This window comes from Amia ocellicauda, chromosome 3 (assembly GCF_036373705.1).
Source record: "Amia ocellicauda isolate fAmiCal2 chromosome 3, fAmiCal2.hap1, whole genome shotgun sequence".
Taxonomy (NCBI): domain Eukaryota; kingdom Metazoa; phylum Chordata; class Actinopteri; order Amiiformes; family Amiidae; genus Amia; species Amia ocellicauda.
This window is the reverse complement of record NC_089852.1, coordinates 10,295,532-10,317,243: the sequence shown is the minus strand read 5'-3', so window position 1 is coordinate 10,317,243 and position 21,712 is coordinate 10,295,532. Positions and strand designations below refer to the sequence as shown.

General features: G+C 36.4%; 1 protein-coding gene across 2 annotated transcripts in view; it reads left to right on the top strand.

Moving 5' to 3' along the window:
* The first annotated feature begins 6,314 nt into the window (after positions 1-6,314).
* Positions 6,315-21,712, top strand: part of LOC136736253 (metabotropic glutamate receptor 2-like) — a 46,248-nt gene continuing 30,850 nt past the window's right edge. For both annotated transcript variants that reach the window (XM_066698100.1, XM_066698101.1), the window contains exon 1: positions 6,315-7,556. The gene's annotated coding sequence lies outside the window, so the exon portion shown is untranslated. The remainder of the gene's footprint in view (positions 7,557-21,712) is intronic.

The following is a 21,712-nucleotide window of genomic DNA, read 5'->3' as shown; positions in this document are numbered from 1 at the left end:
CCCTTACAATAGCTGCTTTTTTGTACAGTGCTTTTTTAAACTGCTAGCCCTAACCCCAATTGAATTCATGCACAACAAATACTACCTTTTGTTTGGGTTGCATAGCTGCTTTCCATTAGCGTAGCCAGGGCTGAATTCTGTTTTATTAACCCATATGCAATACCACACATAGTTCAGCCTTACAAAGCTCTATTATAAATCCTCGACCACAATGCAGCTGATGCACTTCTATGAAAACAGTGGGAACTGAGTCCCAGATCATAGCATCAAACTTGCCAGGATTGACCTAACAACGGTTCTCTGTTCTGGAGGACAATTGCCATTTATGTTTATCAGTCAGTTTTGTGATTTGTGAACCACTCTATCTCACTGGCTTCATCCTATCTGACACATTAACCATGTTATCAAAAATGCAGGGACAGGCCACGGTCTGTTAATTCCGATGGTACCGATACTTTGTAGAGGGTGTGTGTGGTAGCCCGAAGCATATACAGGCAACCAACCACCTGTTATAGCCAATTCCAATATGAGGTTGACCTGGCTTTTCAAACGTGTCTTGTAGCTGCATCCCATATTACAAATATGATTGATTTAGGTTTGTAGAGAATGTACAGGTCCTGAAGACCACTGTGGGCAATATTGTGCTGACTGTGGGTCATGACAGTGTTGCAAAGACCTGGAAAGCAGGGATGGGGAACTGTAAATAGACAAGGATGTGGTAAAGACAAACCAGATATCTCAAATAAAAGCTTTCTCCCAGTAGTCCATTAACTGCACAGGTGTGTCAGAAAGTATCTGCTGTTCATAGGAGATTACAGGGACTTAAAAGCCAGGCAGCTGCCACAAGATGACACATAATCACATGTGTGAATGCACAGCATTGGCTATAGTGTTCCTGCAGTGAAGCTGCTTTCTCTGGAGACATAAATCCCCTTATACTGTCATGTCAGACAGAGTTGTCAGCCAGAGCCAGGAATCGAACCCTGATCTCTCATGCCTCAGCCATGCATGCTTTCGCTTTGCCAAACGATTCAGACAGCTTTGAGCTTCTTGGAGCTGCTCCAAGGCTGTGCACATTACAGTACAATGTGTGCATCATATGGAGGAGTCGATGTGTTTTAGTCTCAGGTGCATTAGACCAACTGCTCAGTATAGAGGTGTCAGTGTGATTGTATGACAGTGTGTCTTGTGGTTTGAATTAGGGCCACTGCGTTTTGTGAAAGGGTATCGTAACTGCCAGTAGATATTGTGACATTGTGGTTAACAGCATACTGTTTGCCCTGTTGGAATTTGATGTTGAGTTCCCCTGTATCTACCAACACAATGTTCGTCTCTCAGAGTTGGGAGTGTAACAGTGGCTCGAGGGGAGCAACCTTTTTTTGTTGTCTATGCAGAGATCTCACATCTGTTCCATAGAACAGCACTGAGACGAACTGGAAGTTCTAAATTAGAAATTTATATTTACCATACTATTTTAAGCTACATCACATCTCCTAAATCCAACTCTCCAATTATATTATTCTTGTCTGCAATTTGTTGTTGTTTGTTTTGCATATCATTCTTAGGAAATACTGAAAGGAATATTTAACACTAATTAAATGGTGTTAATAATCTCCTTATCATAACGAGGACAGCATTCTCATAAGTAACTTTGTGCAAATAGTAATGACCAATTGGCCAGATCAGAATAGTTTCTCCCATCAGCTATAGAATGAACCCAGGTAAACAGAAAACAGGTGAGATTGAACATATAACTTTTTCCATGTATTTATCTACCAGTACATAATATTGTTATTGTCTTTTACAATACAAGCTTGCTGTTTCAATCAATGGCTTTGACGCAGATCAGAGCCTTTCCGTCAGTGGAGATGGATTATTTTGGTTCTGAGTAATTGCGTGTGCATACTTTTTGTTTACTAAAGTGATACAAAGAGCATGACTTTGCTTGCACTGTATGCTTAAGATAACTGATTTCCATTGGGGGTATTGGTGGCAATGTAATCATTACTAACACATATAGTTTATCAACAATGTGTAGAATTAACAATTAAACGTATCCTTGTCACACTTGTAAAGCACATTAATGAATATCATCATGAATACATCTCAACCTATGAATTGAATCTCCAGAAAAACAGCTATTCTAAACTCACATTCTAAGTACTCACAAGAGAATAGCTAATGGTTGAGTTACTTAGAAGAAAGTTTGGTCAAACGACAATAGTCCTTTTCTTTCGGGTGAAATAAATAAGGATTTTGGTGTCCACAGATTAACCATGACTTTTATGTAAACTGCATGGATACAAGTTTGGTCTTTTAAAACAAACTAATCCTTTCCCCATGCTCTCCTTTTTAATTTTCCAATTAATGTTTTTGCAAAGCAATAAATAACCAATGATAAATCAAATAATGCATGATAAGATACTTAAAATACTGAAGGCGAAACAGAACTTCATATATATATATATATATATATATATATATATATATATATATATATGATATTGATTGATGTGTTCTTATCTGAACCCAATGGTCTACTCTGGTGCTTGCTGCTGTTGTACCATTTACTGCAAAAATAAATGGCTTTTGGAAGAAAATGTTCCCTTTGTACAGTGAAAGACGAACTATACAATGAGGTATGAATGTTAGTAACTTTAAGCCTCTTTTTTAATTTAACAATTGCCAGCCTATTTGTTTGGATATTAATAATTAAGCTAATTCAATAACAGAATGATCTTTGTTTTTGTCTGAATCATAGAGTTCAAGCTCTCTTAGACTTAATTGCATCTGCTATCAGTCAATCCACCTGCTACTAACAAAAAGCTAGCGAACAAATTTCAGTACATATTTTTTAACGTCTTTTCTTTCATATCGCACTGCTTACCACTTTCAAAAACACAGCAAAACTTGCAAATATATTTTTGGTGACTGAGCTAATACATTTACTTTTTTAGACATATGTTATACCATATTACCGAATGCTTCATAATTATACCATATCAACTAACTAATGCTTAATATTGTGATCTTTATGATGTTTAACAGTGCGAACTCTTTCTGAAATGTCATTAGCTTTTGAACATACATGTCCATTTCATGCTTAAAATTTGTCAATCCTCCAGAAATATTCATCTTACAAAATACAGGGAAAAGCTCTATATACTGCTATCTGTGGCACAATGTATCTTTGAATGTGTGCCCCATGATATAAAATCTGCACTGAAACAAGTAATTCAGCTTTTAACTTTAAGCATGAAATGGATCCGTATGTTCAAACATAATGGTAATGAAACACACCTTTATTTCAGAAATGGTGAATGATTAACCTTTAAAAAAACCTTTAAAATTCATTTTTTGCAGTTCCTTACCACATGATAGCCATATCTGTTCTATATCCTTTACGTTTTCCATCAAAGTTTACATGTGCCATTTCTCCCATCAAAATAAATCCATTAAACCCACTGGGCAAATTGTTGACAGGTTACACATCAATGTCATGAAAATAAAGTGTAACCTTCCAGTTACAGATTAAGCATCTATCTCTTTACAAGATCATATTACAGCTTTCACTAAATCACATTGCCCATATAATATATTATATCTATTACATTACATTATATATTATATTTAATATCTTAAGTTGTGTCTCAGCCCAGTTGCTTGGTTTTGTTCTTCAAACCTTGCCCAACCACTACTAATGCAGCTGACGTTTTTAGAAGAAGATTTTTTATTTTTTATTTTTGCAACATATCATGTAGACTATTTGAAACAGGTAGCTCCCCTGAGATTAAGTTGTCTGAACAGGGAAATTAAAATATCCCCCTGAAACAGCTCATGGTAAAGAAGGATGCTTTAGAGTCTGTGGATTTGACTACCAGGAAAAAAGCAACATCCTAATCTTTCATAGAATGAGTCACAAAGACTTATTGAAAAATACTTGATAACAAACTAGAGTGTCAAAGAAACTAAACAGTAAAAATACATTTGTTAGTTTATAAAATTATACTGCATTTGTCATGTGTTTTAATCACAGTATGGTATGAAGAACTACTCCCACACTAAGTCATTTCCAATTCACAACATATATAGCATATTTTTACATAATATCCAATGTTTGTGATGGGGTCATAACACAACATCTTGCAAGCAGGGGGTAGGGCTAAAATTAAATATTTACTTTTCTTGCAAAATTAACACTTAAGGATGGTACATGGAAAATTAGTTCTGAGTGGAAAACAAACTGAAAGAGTTCACTGAAATTAGATCAGAAATATCTTAAAATTCTCTATTTTATACAACCATGCTAAATTAAAAGGAATGCTGTGGTGTTCAATTTCTCTTTTGATAATGAATATTTGTTTTGTGACGTCCCCATCAATGAAATGTGGCTCTGCTATCTGACAGTTACATTAGTAGTTGTATTAGTTATTTCCTTTCACATCAGAATAGCCAAGTTTCAGTAGCCTACACATGAACTGTAGTTAATTAGTGAAGACAATGCTTTGGCTATTCCTATCATTATTCAGTTGCCTAGGTAACTCTTCATTTTTGCAGAAGGGACACCTTTGCAACTGATTTTGCGGAAGGCGGCATGCTGTGAGAAGGCAACTTTGAGTGTGTGTGTGTGTGTATATATATATATATATATATATATATATATATATATATATATATATATATATATATAAGATCTTAAAAAAGTGAGGTGAGAAAAAGACTGAAGCTGACTAACAATAAAGCGATAATTGGGGAATATGAAATAGGGCGCCTCCTAATTAAGAGGCATTACGTTTGTCCTGATGGTCTTTACTATATGAGATGTGCATTACTTCTTCACAGTTTTCTCACCCCTGTGATATAAAAATACAGTAGAAGGAGAGAGATAGAGGCAAAGGCTTGCTGCAGCAAGGTGCTTACACATTGTGTGGACATTGATTATTGTTCCTGGTCTGCTGGATTGTGGCCTATTAAGGCATTGAATCTTTATAGGTGAGCCCAACAAGGTGAATTATGTGGACATTTTTGCAGAGATTAATACAAGCATCACAACTCAGTCATGGCCAGGCCAATCACTGGATATGAAAAGTGTCTGCATTCAGGTTATCCTCAGCTGATCCCTGTTAAAACCCCATTTACTTGATCTCATCTACACAACATTTCACCTGTCATATCTATGTATTTACTTAAAATGTTTACCTTTACACCTGCGGCAGTACTCTGTACTCTCTGTTAGTGATTCTGTTGATTCATGAATTAATAATTCTATACTGCCTTTAAACTAAGAGTAGTTACAGTTTCACTATTACTGAGATGTGTGATGTGTAATGAAATATTCATGAAAAGTCAGTCAAGGTGCTACATTTGGGGTTATCTAAATGCTTAGTTATTTATTTTTAAAGAGAAAATGTTTAAAGTTTAAATTAATGCTGGATTTTGAAAGATACCTTTAGTATAACAAGCACATTAACCCAAACTCGCACCCTGTTAAATAAATACATACATAATCACAATATTAATATGTGCCGCAGACTGTTTTTTCGGTGTTTTCAACAGCAATGTGAACCAATTAAAATGAAACACTTGGGGTTCTCTCTGAAGGGCTCTTGTTCGGTACATCAGCAGAAGTTGGCGTTAGAGACCTGCTGTCGAAAGGTGGATGAGACGCACCGTTTTGCTTTGCAAGACACTTTCCTCCTAAATATAACAAAGTGCCCATGGTATATATAGGATAAACATGGACACTGACAGCTAAGCAATGTTTTTTTTTTTTTTTTTTAATTGTATTGTATCCTCATAGATTCTTCACCCTATTTTGCACACAATCCACAAGATTGGAAATAAATGTTATTCAGACATGTTGTAAAGACAGTATGAATAATAAAGTATATGGGCATCGGTATTAATAGAATGTTTGCATATATTTTACAATGGTAAAGTTTTTAAAAGTTTTAACCTGAAAACGCCACTTATCGTAAACTACTCACAGTCTGTACAGTATATTATATAATATACTTTACTGAATAATCATTAGGTAGACTATCAGCAGAGTTTTCACATCTCATTGGGTGCACTTTTAAACTGCAGCGATTTCGTTAGAGATTAAGATTTTTTATAAGCAATTGTACAGTTGCATAGCAAAGTGTAAAATAGTGTATATTTAGAAATGCACTTCAGAGACAATCAATATTATTATTATTATTTTAATTAAACGCCTCGACACAGTTCACGGCTCAAACATGCCCGTAAAGTGCAAGACATCCTGTGACTCCTCCTTCTGTTATTATCTCTGGATTTAGGTGGCAAGCCTGAGAAGAGAGGCTAGAGGTCTCATCTCATCTGAAACATATTAGCCAGTTCCCTCTCAACACGGTGTCTAACCAGCGGGGAGCCCCTGTCATTCAACAGACCCTGCAAGTCTGGTCTTGCAAAGCAGCGAGACCGACGCTAGAGTTACAAAGGGACCTCCAAAGACTCATCCCCATCGAGGCTTCGCATTGCATCTGCATCTCACCTGAAAAGTACATTCGTGCTTATATATATATATGAAGACATCAGACGTAATCCAAATGGAGTTTTGCATTGCATGAAACAATGCCATATCAACTATGGACGAGTGTACATAGAAATAGAGACAATATTCATTTGATTTCAGTGAACTGAGGAAAACAAAACAGCTTAATTACTAATTTCAAAAAGTTATGAATATATCTGTGTAGAAGAAGAAAGAGGAGAGGAAGAAGGAGAAGAAGTGGCGTTTAATGAAAACCATCAATCACACTTGGAGAGGGGGAACTTGAAACGCAAAGAAGGGCTGGATATATCGCCAAAGAAAGACAGCAGAGACAGCCAGACAGACAGCTGAGGAGCTTCAACCACACCGATCTGAGCTGTGCTCGCTGCTAATCTGAAGCTCGCAGTTTCCAAGACAAGTCACCATGAAAAGACCCATATCTGGGCTTGATACATTCATTTCGAACTGGTCTTTTTAACTATAAATGCAAAAGAACTAAAAAACGGCGCACATCTCTCGGAAGAAAGAACAACCACTGCCCAACAATTATTTCATTTTGTTACAACTCCCATGTGGCTATTGAGGTTGCCTAATCGTAAGTAATCGTATAGCCAGCTGGACTAGTGCAATAGCTTGAGAAAATATATTTCTGGTTCAATCCAACATCCCCAAAGCAGATTTCAATAGAGGCTGGAGAGACTGGTTTAACATTTCATGCACGGGAGTTTGGGAAGATATCTGGTTTATACTTCCAAGGAGTGAAATGCGCACCGGAATCTGAGTCGCTTCAGGACCACGGACAGATCCAGATCCAAATAGTGACTCCAGCACGCAGAGATTTCCCCATCTGGATCGAGGGACCATTTTCTGAAAGTTAAAAGACAATCAAAAACTAATATATATATATATTGTTATATACTTGACGACTTGAATTGAAGTCAAACAGACACTATACAGAAATACGCGGACTGTTTGAACAAAGACTGGAAAGGTAAAAACTTGGAATTGTAACTACTTCGAGAAAAACAGGATTCCGAATTAGGTAAGAATAATTCTGCTTATTCTTTCATTTATACATCTGTGCACAAATGTGTGTGTGTGTGTGTGTGTGTGTGTGTGTATATATACATATACACATACATGCACACACTTATACATTGACACATTGTCGGTATATGATGGTATCGTAACACATGTGGAAGCTATCATCTAAGCGACATTATTATATTTATATAATATAATATGCTATACTATCTATATATACAATGGTTTGCTAAAAAGAAGAATACAGTTCGATGATGCAGCTTGCTGAAAGGGGGTCCACGTTTTAGCCGCCGTAAACATGTTCATGTTCTTTCGTATTTCTCTTCGTGATGACTGAATTTACGATTTTAGCAAACATTTCTTTTTTTTATTGAGACTTGCTGAATCTTCGAGGTTGATACCAGGTCAACATTCAGTCTATTCCACACCGGAGTAATGCTGAACGTTTAATATTCATGAGTAGGTGACATAATTAAGAATATTTAATTGCCCTTCTGAAAGTGTTGATTGAGTGAGCCCTGTGTTGACATGATGATGTACAACCTTAAACATCCCTGCCCTTTGGGTCACTGCGAATCAGAGACCTGTACCTCCACATCATTTCATTGTAGTTAAATAGGTTGAAGAATTGCCAAAAACAGAAGTACAACTTGAAAGAAACCCATGGATAAGAATTTAAGGAAAAGCCTCAACAAGTAACTCCTAAGCGCATGATCTTGTTATCATGTAATGTAAAACGAATATATAACACACGAAAAGTGAATACGTGTTTAAAATATTTAAAAAACAGTATAAAAACCATTAAAGAATACGTTGGGATACGATCCACAAAAAGTAGTTCAATATTAATAAAAAGGAAATGACACTCAAAAACATATTCTTGCCATATTAGACAGATGTTTTATATGAATTGCTGTAGTGTAGAGACAGCTTTTTTACTAGTATCGAGGTCTTAAAAGGCGTTGTGCTATCCAATACATAGCCAGCTGTGGTGCTTTCGTGCCCGAAGCCATTTAAAGGGAATAGCATGCTGTAAAAAATCATAATTTGGTGTATGTGCTTTGACATAAGATTAAGAAAAGAAGATAGATAGATAAAGCATGTGCTGATTAATTTATGTTTGTAATGCACACATTTTAAGAATTCATCATCATGCTAGAGTTCATTGTTCTCACTCTCACTGTCTGTTATTTGAACTGAATGAAACCAAGCAATTCGTCGTCATGTTATTTTCATTCTCCAGAATAATACTTCAGTCAAATTTAATACGAATGTATTACCTGTATGGGATTTCCAATATATGTAAAGATATAGTTTTCATTGCCAAATCTATCTATCTATCTATCTATCTATCTATCTATCTATCTATCTATCTATCTATCTATATATATATATATATATATATATATATATATATATATATATATATAAATTAAAAATGGTTACATTCAATTTTATTTTACTATTTAACTGTCATGGAACATACAGATATTGCAGCACTACGTAATTACAAAAGACATAGACAAGTGAAAACCCACAAACAAGTCTATGGTATCCAGTCAAGCCAGTAAGCATGGTCTTCATTGTTAATAGTGGAATGTAAATGATTGTCAGTATTGCATGGCAACTTCAGCGATCAAATGCACAGCATTATGAACTTGATTGTCTTTATTCAGAATGTCAGTTGAGAAAAAGTCGATTATGGTTTGAAGCAGCCTTCCTTTCTTATCAATATGGAAGAGATGAGTATCTACAGAGAGTGGAGTATCTCAACCCAAGTGGAAGAGAAGTCATGACACAATCCCATTTGAAAGCGCAGCCAGATAAATTGTAGCAAGGAGCATGTATTTATAACTCCTTGCACTCAGCAGCTGAAGGTGTTTCTAACTTTGGTTCACATGTGTTTTTGTTTTACAAGGAAAATGTGATGTTCCCTTTGCATAAAATATTTTATTGTGACTGCACTTGCAACAGATTAGAATATATTCACACATCAGGGGAACAGGATTGTGTTAACCATAAGTATGTATAAATAATTAATGGTTAGCCTTTCTCTTGTTTTGGGAAAACACAAGAATCACAATTGAAATTAAATGTGCCCAAGCCATTCTGGCTGTAGGAGGCACAATGATTGTGTTTTTTAATTATATTCAAAAAGCAAAAGTGTTCCTTTTTCTGTGTGCCTGAATATTCAATTGTTTATCTGGAATAAATCTCTACAGGTTTATGAATAATAAATGTATGTGCATGTAGTTTGTATGCATGCCTTTGTGCATATTAATATGCAGATGCATATGTGTATACTCTGTGTATGTGTTCCTTCTGTTCTCTTCATTGACATTCTTGTATTTGGATGTGAAAGATTACTATAGAAGACATAGCTGCCTGCATGTGATGCCATTCCTACTCCAGAAATGTTATGTTATTTAGCATACAATACTGCATTTTAGAATGTATTAAAATGTCATCTTAATAAAAAGTCACACGTTAATTCTTAATGACCCATTATTTCAATGATTTAAGCATAGCATTTCAGACCACCAAACTAATTCAGTTATTTCAGGTGGTTGCACTAGAGTAGAAGACTGAATGAACTAATGTACATGTCTTGCTGAATGCTGCAACTATAGTAGGTTGCAACCATTAGGATCATCACTGAAAGTGTACAGGCCTATATATATATCTATATGCCCAGCCCAGATTCAATCAAACTCGGATTAACACATATTAACAGTTAAAAATATAATTAACTATATAATTAAAGGGGAGAGTTCGTGATAAGGCATTATGAAGAGACACGATCACAGGGCTTAACTGCCATGTGGTATCATAGACCACAGTAGGACACTGTCTGCTTTTAAACCCTGTATAAATTAGGTACACATGCTGTCGTCACATTATTTTTCTAACCATATATTGAATTCTACATGCTTAAGACCGTGGTTCATGAGCCAGCTTTGCATTATGATCCATCCATCCACCCATCCATCTTCAAAAACGCTTATCCTGGGGAGGGTTCGCGGGGGCATTATGATACATGGTGCAATATTGGTTCTGTTTGATAGTTTAAAAGATCCTGTTTTATCAAATGTATAAAAATAATCAAATGAAACCTGATTGATTCTGTTGCCTTTCAGAGAACATAAAGTATTTGATTTGGATGTATTTTTACAACTTCCAGAAGCATATATTTAGCTAGAATTTAATCCTGTATTCAATCAACCAGTTTTATTTAACTTCAACTATTTTTCACCCTTACAGGTTTTAGTTTTTGAAAGGTATGTAAATTCATACAGTCCATATCTCACATGCTGCTAGTTCTAAGGAGCTGCCTGTAGAATCGATCAGAGTGAATTCTGGGTTTAGGTCTCTTGTGAAAACGCAGGCACACAGCCAAGTTAATTATCTATCAATCAGGTTGTAAAGATTAGTATACAGGTTGCAAGAAAAAAGCAACAACACCAGGAGAGGCGAATCAATCAGAAGCCTGTCAGATAAGATGTCTAAGACTTCTCAAATAAGTGTGAAAAAGGAAGATAGAAATGCAATGTGTGGATTGAAATAAAAAGTAGAGGTCAACAATTGCAGGCGGTCAGAACTTTACAGTGTCTGTAATATCCTCAGGTTGTCTTTAATTTTGTGATTTTAAGAAAGAAAAACAACTTAAAATGTGTGTATTAAAACCATTAGACTCACAGGAAATATTTTATAGGACTGCTTTTGTAACCAATTGGAATACCACCAGTGCTCCAGGTGAGCTAAAAGGAGAAGAAAGATGCACCACCAAAAAGCCACATTCAGCTTTATAAGGCTATTTCTATCAAAGGAAACAAACAGCTTTTGATAATGTATTCTGTGCAAAAGACTGCTGTTTGAAACCTGCCAATGGGAACCAACAATTGTCTTTTTAGATCCCTTTACGCAATTTACTCATATGTACATTTCATGTTATCAATTGAAAAATCCATGTTACATCAGTTTGGATAAATAACTGAATTATAATCATTTTATAATCATTTGAAATAAACAGAATATTAAACATCCCTGGCAATAAAATAGTTAATAATTTATGCTTTTTCAAAGAGGCGATGCTGGGATCCTCTAATTAGAAGCTTTGAGTAAGAAGCCAACTTTGAGCAGAAAGCTCTTTAGTGCAAATGGAATCCACTTCACCTGTGTCAGTGAAGGCGGCAAGGCTGCTCGAAGCGATAACCCACAGATGAATGCACACGGACACTGTTAACAAGAGGAAGCCCATAAGAGTGGCATAAGACACAGCCTCCTCTAAAACCACAGCTTCACCGGATTGAAATAGTATGAAGCATGTCCTTCTGTGCAACGGTATAATCTTATCGGAGGTAAAGCGTGTAAGACACCACCTTATCTGTGTAAAACACAACCATGGTAAACAGAGAAGGCTGACTTTGTAAGCCCAGCAGCACTTAATGGAGTTTATCAGGAGACAGTTATACCTAAATGGCTTTGCACTCAGGAGTGGTACTTGTTGGTTATCTTGTAAGGCTCCATTTCATCCAGCCACTGCGAGGGATAGAGAAAAAAGACTGATAGGTTACTATTAAAATCGTGTAAAAATGGATGTGTCAGACGACATCAAACTTTGCTCTTACAAAATGGTTCTGACCCAAACCACATGTAATTGCTGATTTTTGCACGTTTCCTGACATGTTTAAGTTGTTATTTGCCATCACCATGTTCCCCCTGTCTCCCCTTCACTGCTCACACTGGAACCGGTTTAGGCTGTTTTACTACCTGTGCTTTGACTCCGTGCGGTCTGTACTGATATGGCCCTGTGTTCACTAGGATACCTATTGCATTAGGTATATTTGCTCTGACTCTGATGTACAGAACCATTATTATACAAATAACTCAGACAGGCTGCAAATTAGGAGTCTTTGTTATCTAAGGCAGCCTTTTATTGGTTTTGCTATTTAACTGTATAAAAAGGGGGGTTACACTAATAGTCTGCCTGTGTTTCCTGGAATTTCCCAGACTCTCTTTTACCTGCATTCCACCCTCTTTCCTCCTGCAAGTGACCAAACACTTCCTGGAGGTTGAAGCCTGTGTGTAAAAGCCTAGCTGTTCTGAATCACGGTATCGAACAGTTGAGTAATCAACCCTTCCTTTCCTAACCAGGGTGACACCCTCCCCAGTACTGAAGTAGTACTGTTCAGTTCTGTAGTGTTGAATCAGCCTGGATTGCACCTGGGTTTAAATAAGAATTTGCAGTACAACAGTCAAACACAAAGGTCAGTGTTGTAAAGTGACTCACAGATTCCAGAAAACTGCTTAGACAATCAATTTTTAATGAAGATAAACAACAAATAGTGCTTGACAGTAAACCATTATTTTTCCTTCTGTATAAAGTACCCAGAAATGCTCCTATATGTTAGTAGTGTGTATATGTTTTGGAATGGAGTGTTCTACTAATAAGTATATTGCTTCTTACATGTTTTTATCTTATGCTAACCCTCACACTAAGATCAAATCAGCTCTTAGAACCACTAGATCCATAAACCCTTTTCTCTTTTTTCTTTTATTTTCCACTGAGTATGGGGAATGCAGAGGTAGTTTTGAAATTGCTGTCATATTTCCACCACTTAAGCTATACATCTAGCACCAATGCACATATATGAAAGGCAATGTATAGATTTATGATCACAATATACAAAAATATTAAGTGCAGACGAGTGGCTTTTCAATTGCCTAAACTGAATTGGCAAGTCAGCAGAATGTGATTGGGAAGCTCAAGCTAATTTACTCTCCTCCATGCTAAATGAGGAAGAGAAGTCTATGAGGGGACTTGGAGGTTACTTTTAATTCTGTGCAAGGTGGATACATTATTTCAAGAGGATTTGTACATCTGCTATAATGTGAGACAACTTAATATCAACATTGGATAATAAACCAAAATCAGACCTGGTCCTGAGAGTTATGCATTTTGACCCAACCTCTTTAAACAGTCAAGATAATTGGATGCGTGCATGGTAGATATATTGACATCTTAGAGTTTGTTTACTGCAAAATGAAAAAACAATTGGCAAGGTTACTTTTTTTTAAAGTCAATGTTACTCTCTACACTTTCTTACCCAGCTGGGTCACAGAATGCACAGCTGCCTTAGTGTTTATATTATGTATATCAAGTTTATATTTTTCTCCGTACCTTCCTGTGCTGGAAAATAGAAAATAAGATTCTATTTTTAAATAACTCACAAGCCTAGAACATGAAAAAACATTATATTACAATTTCTGGATTAAAATGCCATAAAACAAGTCAACAAGGGTATAATTATCCATTGCCCGCCTATGAAACTGAATGAAGTTATTTCCTTTTATAGCCTTTTGTTTTGTTGTACACAGAAATGTTTGTAATCTGAGATGATTTCAGTTCTGCCATCCAATAAACAACACAGTTGAAAAGTAAGAGTATTGCTTCCAGATGAAATAACATTTTTTGAGGAGATTATTGTTTTGAGAAATTATAATGTGCTAAATTGGTAACCGATATGCGTGGCTGTTGTGGATACAGAGAATTGAAGGACATCAATCACATTTATTATCACTAGGAGACAGGCAGACTATTGTAGCAATATAGGCTAGTTAAAACTCAAATTGTTATTCATGTGCCAAAGAAAATGTATAAGTAGAAGTATTATGTGTATTAGTATACCAGGATGAATAATAATAATAATAATAATAATAATAATAATAATAATTATTATTATTATTATTATTATTATTATTATTATTATTATTATACTATTTAGTTTGGCTAAATAAAATATACCCACTATTACCACACTGTTCCCAGTACCCATGATTTCTTTGAAAATCAATAATTTTTTCTCAATTGCAAGAAGCAAGATAAATAAATTGTCAGTCATTCCTTTATGTATGCAGGTAAATATGCATTGATTCTTCAGTGCCAGTATGTTTTTCCCGAAGTCTTAACTCAGACATGATTGATTTGCATTAATATTATATAGCCTAGTGTATTTGAAATAATGTCCCTTATATTAAGCAGGAAGTGGTACAACCATAGGAGATAACCATTGAAGAGATTTTGTGGTGACATTTTCTATGCAGACTGCTGGGTGCCAGGATCTGCAAACATTGAAGAGTTTATTTTTTGGTTTCAAGAGCCCCCCCAACAGAGCACTGTGTGTCAGCTCTGGTGGTGAGTTGACAGAACACAGAGGTACCAAGACACAGGGCTTGAATGAAGATCTGAAAGACCCCAAGCCCATGGACAAAGGGCTGTCAAACGGCAGTAATACTTCAAACTCTAGCTTTCTGTCATGTCCAAAGGCACAGATCACCTTTAATCTCTGTCAGACCCATATGTCCTTACTAGAACAGTCTGACAAAACAAAACAAACCCTCCTCCCCCCACTGCTTTCCAAATCCTCATATTGAAGAGTAAGCAAGATGCTGTCACACATCAGGGTGTTAATTGTGATCATTTATCTTCATTTCTGATGGCATGAAATGGTGACTAAATTGTAATTTATACATTATTATTTTTTACAGAGATCTGCTATAGCTGTCTTGGCTTATTGCAAGATTAAACAAAGTGAGAGATTTATGATATAAATAATTCAAATTCTTATGATTCAGGCTAGGTTTTTGCACACACCACTTCAAGCTTCTATATTGATGTATTTTTATATTTTTAATATTCGAAAAGAGCACAGTATTGTTTAATATCTTTGTTCAAATAAGAACATATAAAGCTACTGTATTATAGAATCAATGCCTTAAAAGAATAACAAAATTATATATATATATATATATATATATATATATATATATATAATCAGTAGTCAAGTCAAGTAGTCAAGGCCTTAAGTGAGAATTTGGTATATTTTAATGTCAATCCTGCAAATTCTTCAGGATGAAAAATCATAACATATTTGAAAGTCTTTATTTATTAAAGATCACCTCTTTCAGGTCAAAATCAGCTGTATCTTATCACGAAAGAAAGAAACCAAAAAGCCATGGAAAGTGAAATATGAATGGAGCAAGGATGACAAGCAATTCAATGAAAACTTATCTGTATATCTTTCACACTTTTACTGCAGCAGTCAGTGGCTAAGTCATAGCTTTCTTTAAGATAAAGTGACTCATTCATTGGCCTAAACACATTTCCATTACAAAGCTAAATTTGAAGTGAGACCGTTTTAAATAGAGGTGTCTTGGGAAAATAAAGACTGGATAAACAGATCAACACAACATCTAAACAACAGACACAATGGTAACATCGCAGGAGGTATGTGCCTGGCTTGCGTTGTTAAGTCAGAGCTGCTCCTAAACCGCAGAGAAATGGTCATTACAGATATATACTCAAACATGCGGAGATGTGAGCGAAGGGCAAGCAGAAAGCATGCTGAACGAATGTGTGAGTGTGTGTGCGGGGGTGGAGAGCACATCAGGGGCCCTGTTCTGACGGCGGAGACAGTTGGAGTTTTTGTCACGCTGTCAGAGCCGAGCTACTCTGGAAGAGGTTAGGGGGGAAGCCCGGCAGCCAGCCCTGCTCTTGTCATAGCTGATTGGTCAACGGAGCTAAACAAGAGCTTCAGCATCCTACGCTGTCTGTATATCCATCACCCTGTCACCAGCCATCACACTGCAGATACTAATGAGGCAACAGGAGGAAAGGCAAAGGGATGAATCTTTAATGACCGCATAAAGGCTTCAAGTTGTTAAGTATAATTAGTGACCAAGGGGAGGAAGATTCATGGTCTTTGGGCCAGCGCTGTCCGTGCCATGTGTGGCGAGGGAAAGGGAGCCTGATTATCTGTTTTCACATGGGGTTGAGGAAAATGTGTCATCATTTGTTTTTGTCACAGATACTTTTGCAATCCCTCAACTGAATTTGAATTTGTTATAGTTCACGCATAGCCTTGAAAGATTGCCATTGTAATTTGCTGTAGGTTGGGCAATGGTAGAGATGGACAGTGGTAAAAAATATATAATGAAGTGTACTGATATGCATTTTAACAGATTGGCACTCAATTTTTGGTTTTATTATATCAAGTCCAATACTTGTCTCCTTCGGCTCAGACAAAGTCAAGGACAAGGCCACAGTTGAGAACATTTTAAACATATACATTTTAATGCAAACAGTGTTTTTAATAAGAACTGATGTAAATCATCTGTGGTCTGGGTTATTTGAGGAACATTTCTTTATTTTCTCCAACATAGCCTCTAAACAGTAACTGTGAAGGTAAGAATTTGATTAGATTTTTTTGGCAATCCTTAAAGATTTCAGACTAATATTGTAACACTACCCAGAAGTCCCCCAGGGGTTCTGAGGCGTTCGGTGATATTTCTTTCTTCACAGGGTTGGGCTGCAATGCTGGAATGCCACTAGATCCTGTGGATAAGCAAGTGAATGATATCTAAGTAATTGTCTGGGGTATATTACCAAAACACAATTAAATATACAGTCTAGTGGAAGTGATGAAACACAAGAGGTCATGTGTAGGAGGGGGAGAGTTGCATAATACCTCATTAGAGTGAATCGAAAGCATTCGAAAATGAGGATTAAATTGGTGCCTGAGAATTTCCCCTTTTTCAGTGAAGATGACATCCACTTTCCTGCATTTGTGATAGCAATAATTCAGCTTGGGTAAAAGGTGCATGCCTGGTTGCCTCTGAGCACAGTCAAATAGAATGAAAGGCCAGAGGATACAGGCAATGTATAATTTAGAACAACACACATCATCCTATTTATATCAGAAAACCCTCCACCTCCATCGCTTTTATTGGAAACACCTGTGCATTCAAGTGTACCAGACTAAGGAACAAAATTGATGGACTCAACAGAGCGGTTGTTAAAGTGGAGGAGACATTGAAGTATTATTTATTCAGGTTTATCATTTAAAAGATTCAGCTTTCAATAAAATACATTTAAACAATATATTTTATTGACAAGCCCTTAAATGTCTCTATTAAAATACTATCAAGTTGATCAAATGTATACACATACCTGATGGGGAGAGTCCTTAACATCTTGAAGCACTGTATTAAATTGAATAAGTAAAGCATACTGGTCAACAGAGCTCTAAGATTTGACACAGAGACTGGGTCGATTCAAATTGTATTCTTTATGATTTGCTGGTTTACATTCAATACTGCACCTATGAATTCAGCGATCTATGTTCAATTTTGAAGTGAAAGTCCTAGAGGAGGTACTGTACTCAACGCACAATGCTGTGGTTGCTAATCTATGGTACATAAATGACACGTCGATCAATGATAAGCATACTTGCTGATTTTACTGCAAGAACATTTTACCTTTAAGCCATCATCTTGTGTTGATTGATTGAGCACAATGAAAGTGCACAGGCTACACTGTAATTGGTTCGTTTAAAAAGACCAAACTTAGAGCTTCAAATTAATTTGATTAGAAAATACATGATTGTGCTTAATAAATCAATGAAATACAATTTTAAATGCATTATTTTATATTTATTTGCAGTTCAACCATTTACTGAATACCTAGTTACATTGAGAAGGCTGATGTTACTTAACTTGACTGACTTATGACTTTCAGAACATCCCAAAAACGTAATAAAAATACTGAAATGGGAGTTTCATTGTACAGTAAAAGAGAAAGAGATAGAGAAATCTATTAGCATTGTTCCAGTGGTAGCTTACATTTTCAAAAGCATAAAAATACAACTTTTTAGGTATTTGGCTTAATTAAATTACTATATGAATGAATTGCTGGGAGGTTAGAATGTGCAATGAAACCAGCAATTTAAAATAATTGTGTTCATATAAAGTGGTAGTGGTAGGGCTGCTGCACCAACAAAAGTAATGACAGTCATCTCATGATTGGATCTACTGAGCATAACATTTAAAACAGTAAAATACAGTAGCAACAGAAAACATATTGTCTATGATCTCACTTTCCAAACAATCTTTAAAATGTGAAAAAAATACTCTCCTCTTTCAGAAATGATGAACGAACTATGAATTTAATATTAAACACATCAGACAAAAAATCTTTACATTTTAACTGAATACTCACATACTGAATATCAAAAACCTCCAAAGTCTGGACTCATGCTGTTCTGACCATGTCTATCCTGTTTCACTTGCATTCAATAAAACCTGCACACACCTCTTCCCATTAGCATCTTGACTAATTCCCTTGAGAGCATTTCCATCGCAGACTGAAAATCATGTTAAGATGGCCCGGCCTGCTCACGCGCTGAAGCTTTCGGCATCGCTCTGCCAGTGGTCTGCAAGCATGCGGCTGTTTCTCAAGGATGCTTGTTCTCCTGCTTCAAGTCCCAAACAGATTAACTGCCTTGGCAAAGCGAAATTGAGCATATGTCTTCCATCCACGAATATTACCATATATTAATGCTACTTTCCAGCAGGGATGCAATCGAAGCGGCTCAGACAGATTAACAGTTTTCACAGGTCCAATCTTCTAAATTTCTTCTCAACCCAGTGTTGCCAAGTTTGAAGTGTTTAAGAAGCTGGCTCAGCCATACACTTACACTAGTAATAAGACCTGATCAAAAAGAAATCAAGATAGAAAATAATAATATGGTAAATAGGAAAATCTATAAATCTGGAGTATAATTTTGAATCTGTGGCAGTGATGTTACAAAAAGGGGGTTAGTCATATATATATATATATATATATATATATATATATATATATATATATATATACACTCACCTAAAAGATTATTAGGAACACCTGTTCAATTTCTCATTAATGCAATTATGTAACCAACCAATCACATGGCAGTTGCTTCAATGCATTTAGGGGTGTGGTCCTGGTCAAGACAATCTCCTGAACTCCAAACTGAATGTCTGAATGGGAAAGAAAGGTGATTTAAGCAATTTTGAGCGTGGCGTGGTTGTTGGTGCCAGACTCTGGCCAGGTCTGAGTATTTCACAATCTGCTCAGTTACTGGGATTTTCACGCACAACCATTTCTAGGGTTTACAAAGAATGGTCTGAAAAGGGAAAAACATCCAGTATGCGGCAGTCCTGTGGGCGAAAATGCCTTGTTGATGCTAGAGGTCAGAGGAGAATGGGCCGACTGATTCAAGTTCATAGAAGAGCAACTTTGACTGAAATAACCACTCGTTACAACCGAGGTATGCAGCAAAGCATTTGTGAAGCCACAACACGTACAACCTTGAGGCGGATGGGCTACAACAGCAGAAGACCCCACCGGGTACCACTCATCTCCACTACAAATAGGAAAAAGAGGCTACAATTTGCACAAGCTCACCAAAACTGGACAGTTGAAGACTGGAAAAATGTTGCCTGGTCTGATGAGTCTCGATTTGTGTTGAGACATTCAGATGGTAGAGTTAGAATTTGGCGTAAACAGAATGAGAACATGGATCCATCATGCCTTGTTACCACTGTGCAGGCTGGTGGTGGTGGTGTAATGGTGTGGGGGATGTTTTCTTGGCACACTTTAGGCCCCTTAGTGCCAACTGGGCATCGTTTAAATGCCACGGCCTACCTGAGCATTGTTTCTGACCATGTCCATCCCTTTATGACCACCATGTACCCATCCTCTGATGGCTACTTCCAGCAGGATAATGCACCATGTCACAAAGGTCGAATCATTTCAAATTGGTTTCTTGAACATGACAATGAGTTCACTGTACTAAACTGGCCCCCACAGTCAACAGATCTCAACCCAATAGAGCATCTTTGGGATGTGGTGGAACGGGAGCTTCGTGCCCTGGATGTGCATCCGACAAATCTCCATCAACTGCAAGATGCTATCCTGTCAATATGGGCCAACATTTCTAAAGAATGCTTTCAGCACCTTGTTGAATCAATGCCACGTAGAATTAAGGCAGTTCTGAAGGCGAAAGGGGGTCAAACACAGTATTAGTATGGTGTTCCTAATAATCCTCTAGGTGAGTGTATATATATAGATATATAAATATATATATATATATATATATATATATATATATATATATATATATAGTGAATAACATCAGAACCATATCAAGCAAGGCTCTTGGGTTGTTTCAGGAGCTTCAAAGTGTTTTGAAGCTGCTTCTCTTTTTGAACTTCCTTTCAGAGAGAATAACTCTGAAGAGACAACTGGGGAGAGATTCTGTTGACTGTAAAATAGTATGATGGCAGTTCCTGCTGAGAGCTAAATTTTATAATCAGAAAAGATGGCTTTACAGTAGATATATTGTGCTGGAAATCTTTCCCCCCATGCACTGTAATTGAATTAATTGAATTTTTACTGCACCTTCAATTGAATTGTATTTAAGATTAAGGTTCAGTCTGTTGTATACAAACCCTGTGGAATTACGTTATGAGGATAAATGCTTAAAATCATTGTCTTGCATGTATTATGCAATTTTTATAAAGCCTCAGATTTTCAAGACATTATTGAAAATCCTAGAATTCGTTTATTGCAACCTTCCTCGATTGATATCTTCTTGGATTAAACGGCAGTCAAGTATCAGCGCCAAACTGTTGCAAATACTAATATAATTTGACCTTGTTTTTTCACCGTTTACATGACTGTTTCTCAGTTGCGACACAATATATTAACAGGATAAAATGGCCATCCTGGCAGACTGTCGATACCAGCTAATGTCTATAATTTGTCAGACAACTAAAAGATGCCCAAAATATTTCTTTAGCCTCTTTTGCACTTAAATCCCTGATGCTCCCTGAAAGGCCAATTTGATCCCCACACTGTTTGTCACAAATGGAAGCCTCACACTGGGGCCATCTGTTCTAAGAAATGCCAGCTTAATAATTAGGTTTTTAACGTCAATTAAAAGTAGTGAGACATCCAGATACCAGACTCATGCTGGCTTCTTTCCAATGACTCGGAGTCGGAGAAACATAAATCAACACATTGGAGTCAGTTGATCAGAAACCCTGGCAGCCAAGATGGGTCACAACAGGACTGAGAAATGTTATTGCCTCTCATTTGCTATCAACCTGTAACATCTATCAATATATGTCTGTTTAAATAGTGATGTTTTTCCCCCTTTTTTATAGTGGGTAGTTAAATAGTTCATTGAATAGGGTTTTATTACCGAAACAACATTGTAGCATTTACAGTTCCTGTCAGGTATTTTATGTTGTGCTTTCCTTGCCCCGTCTTTT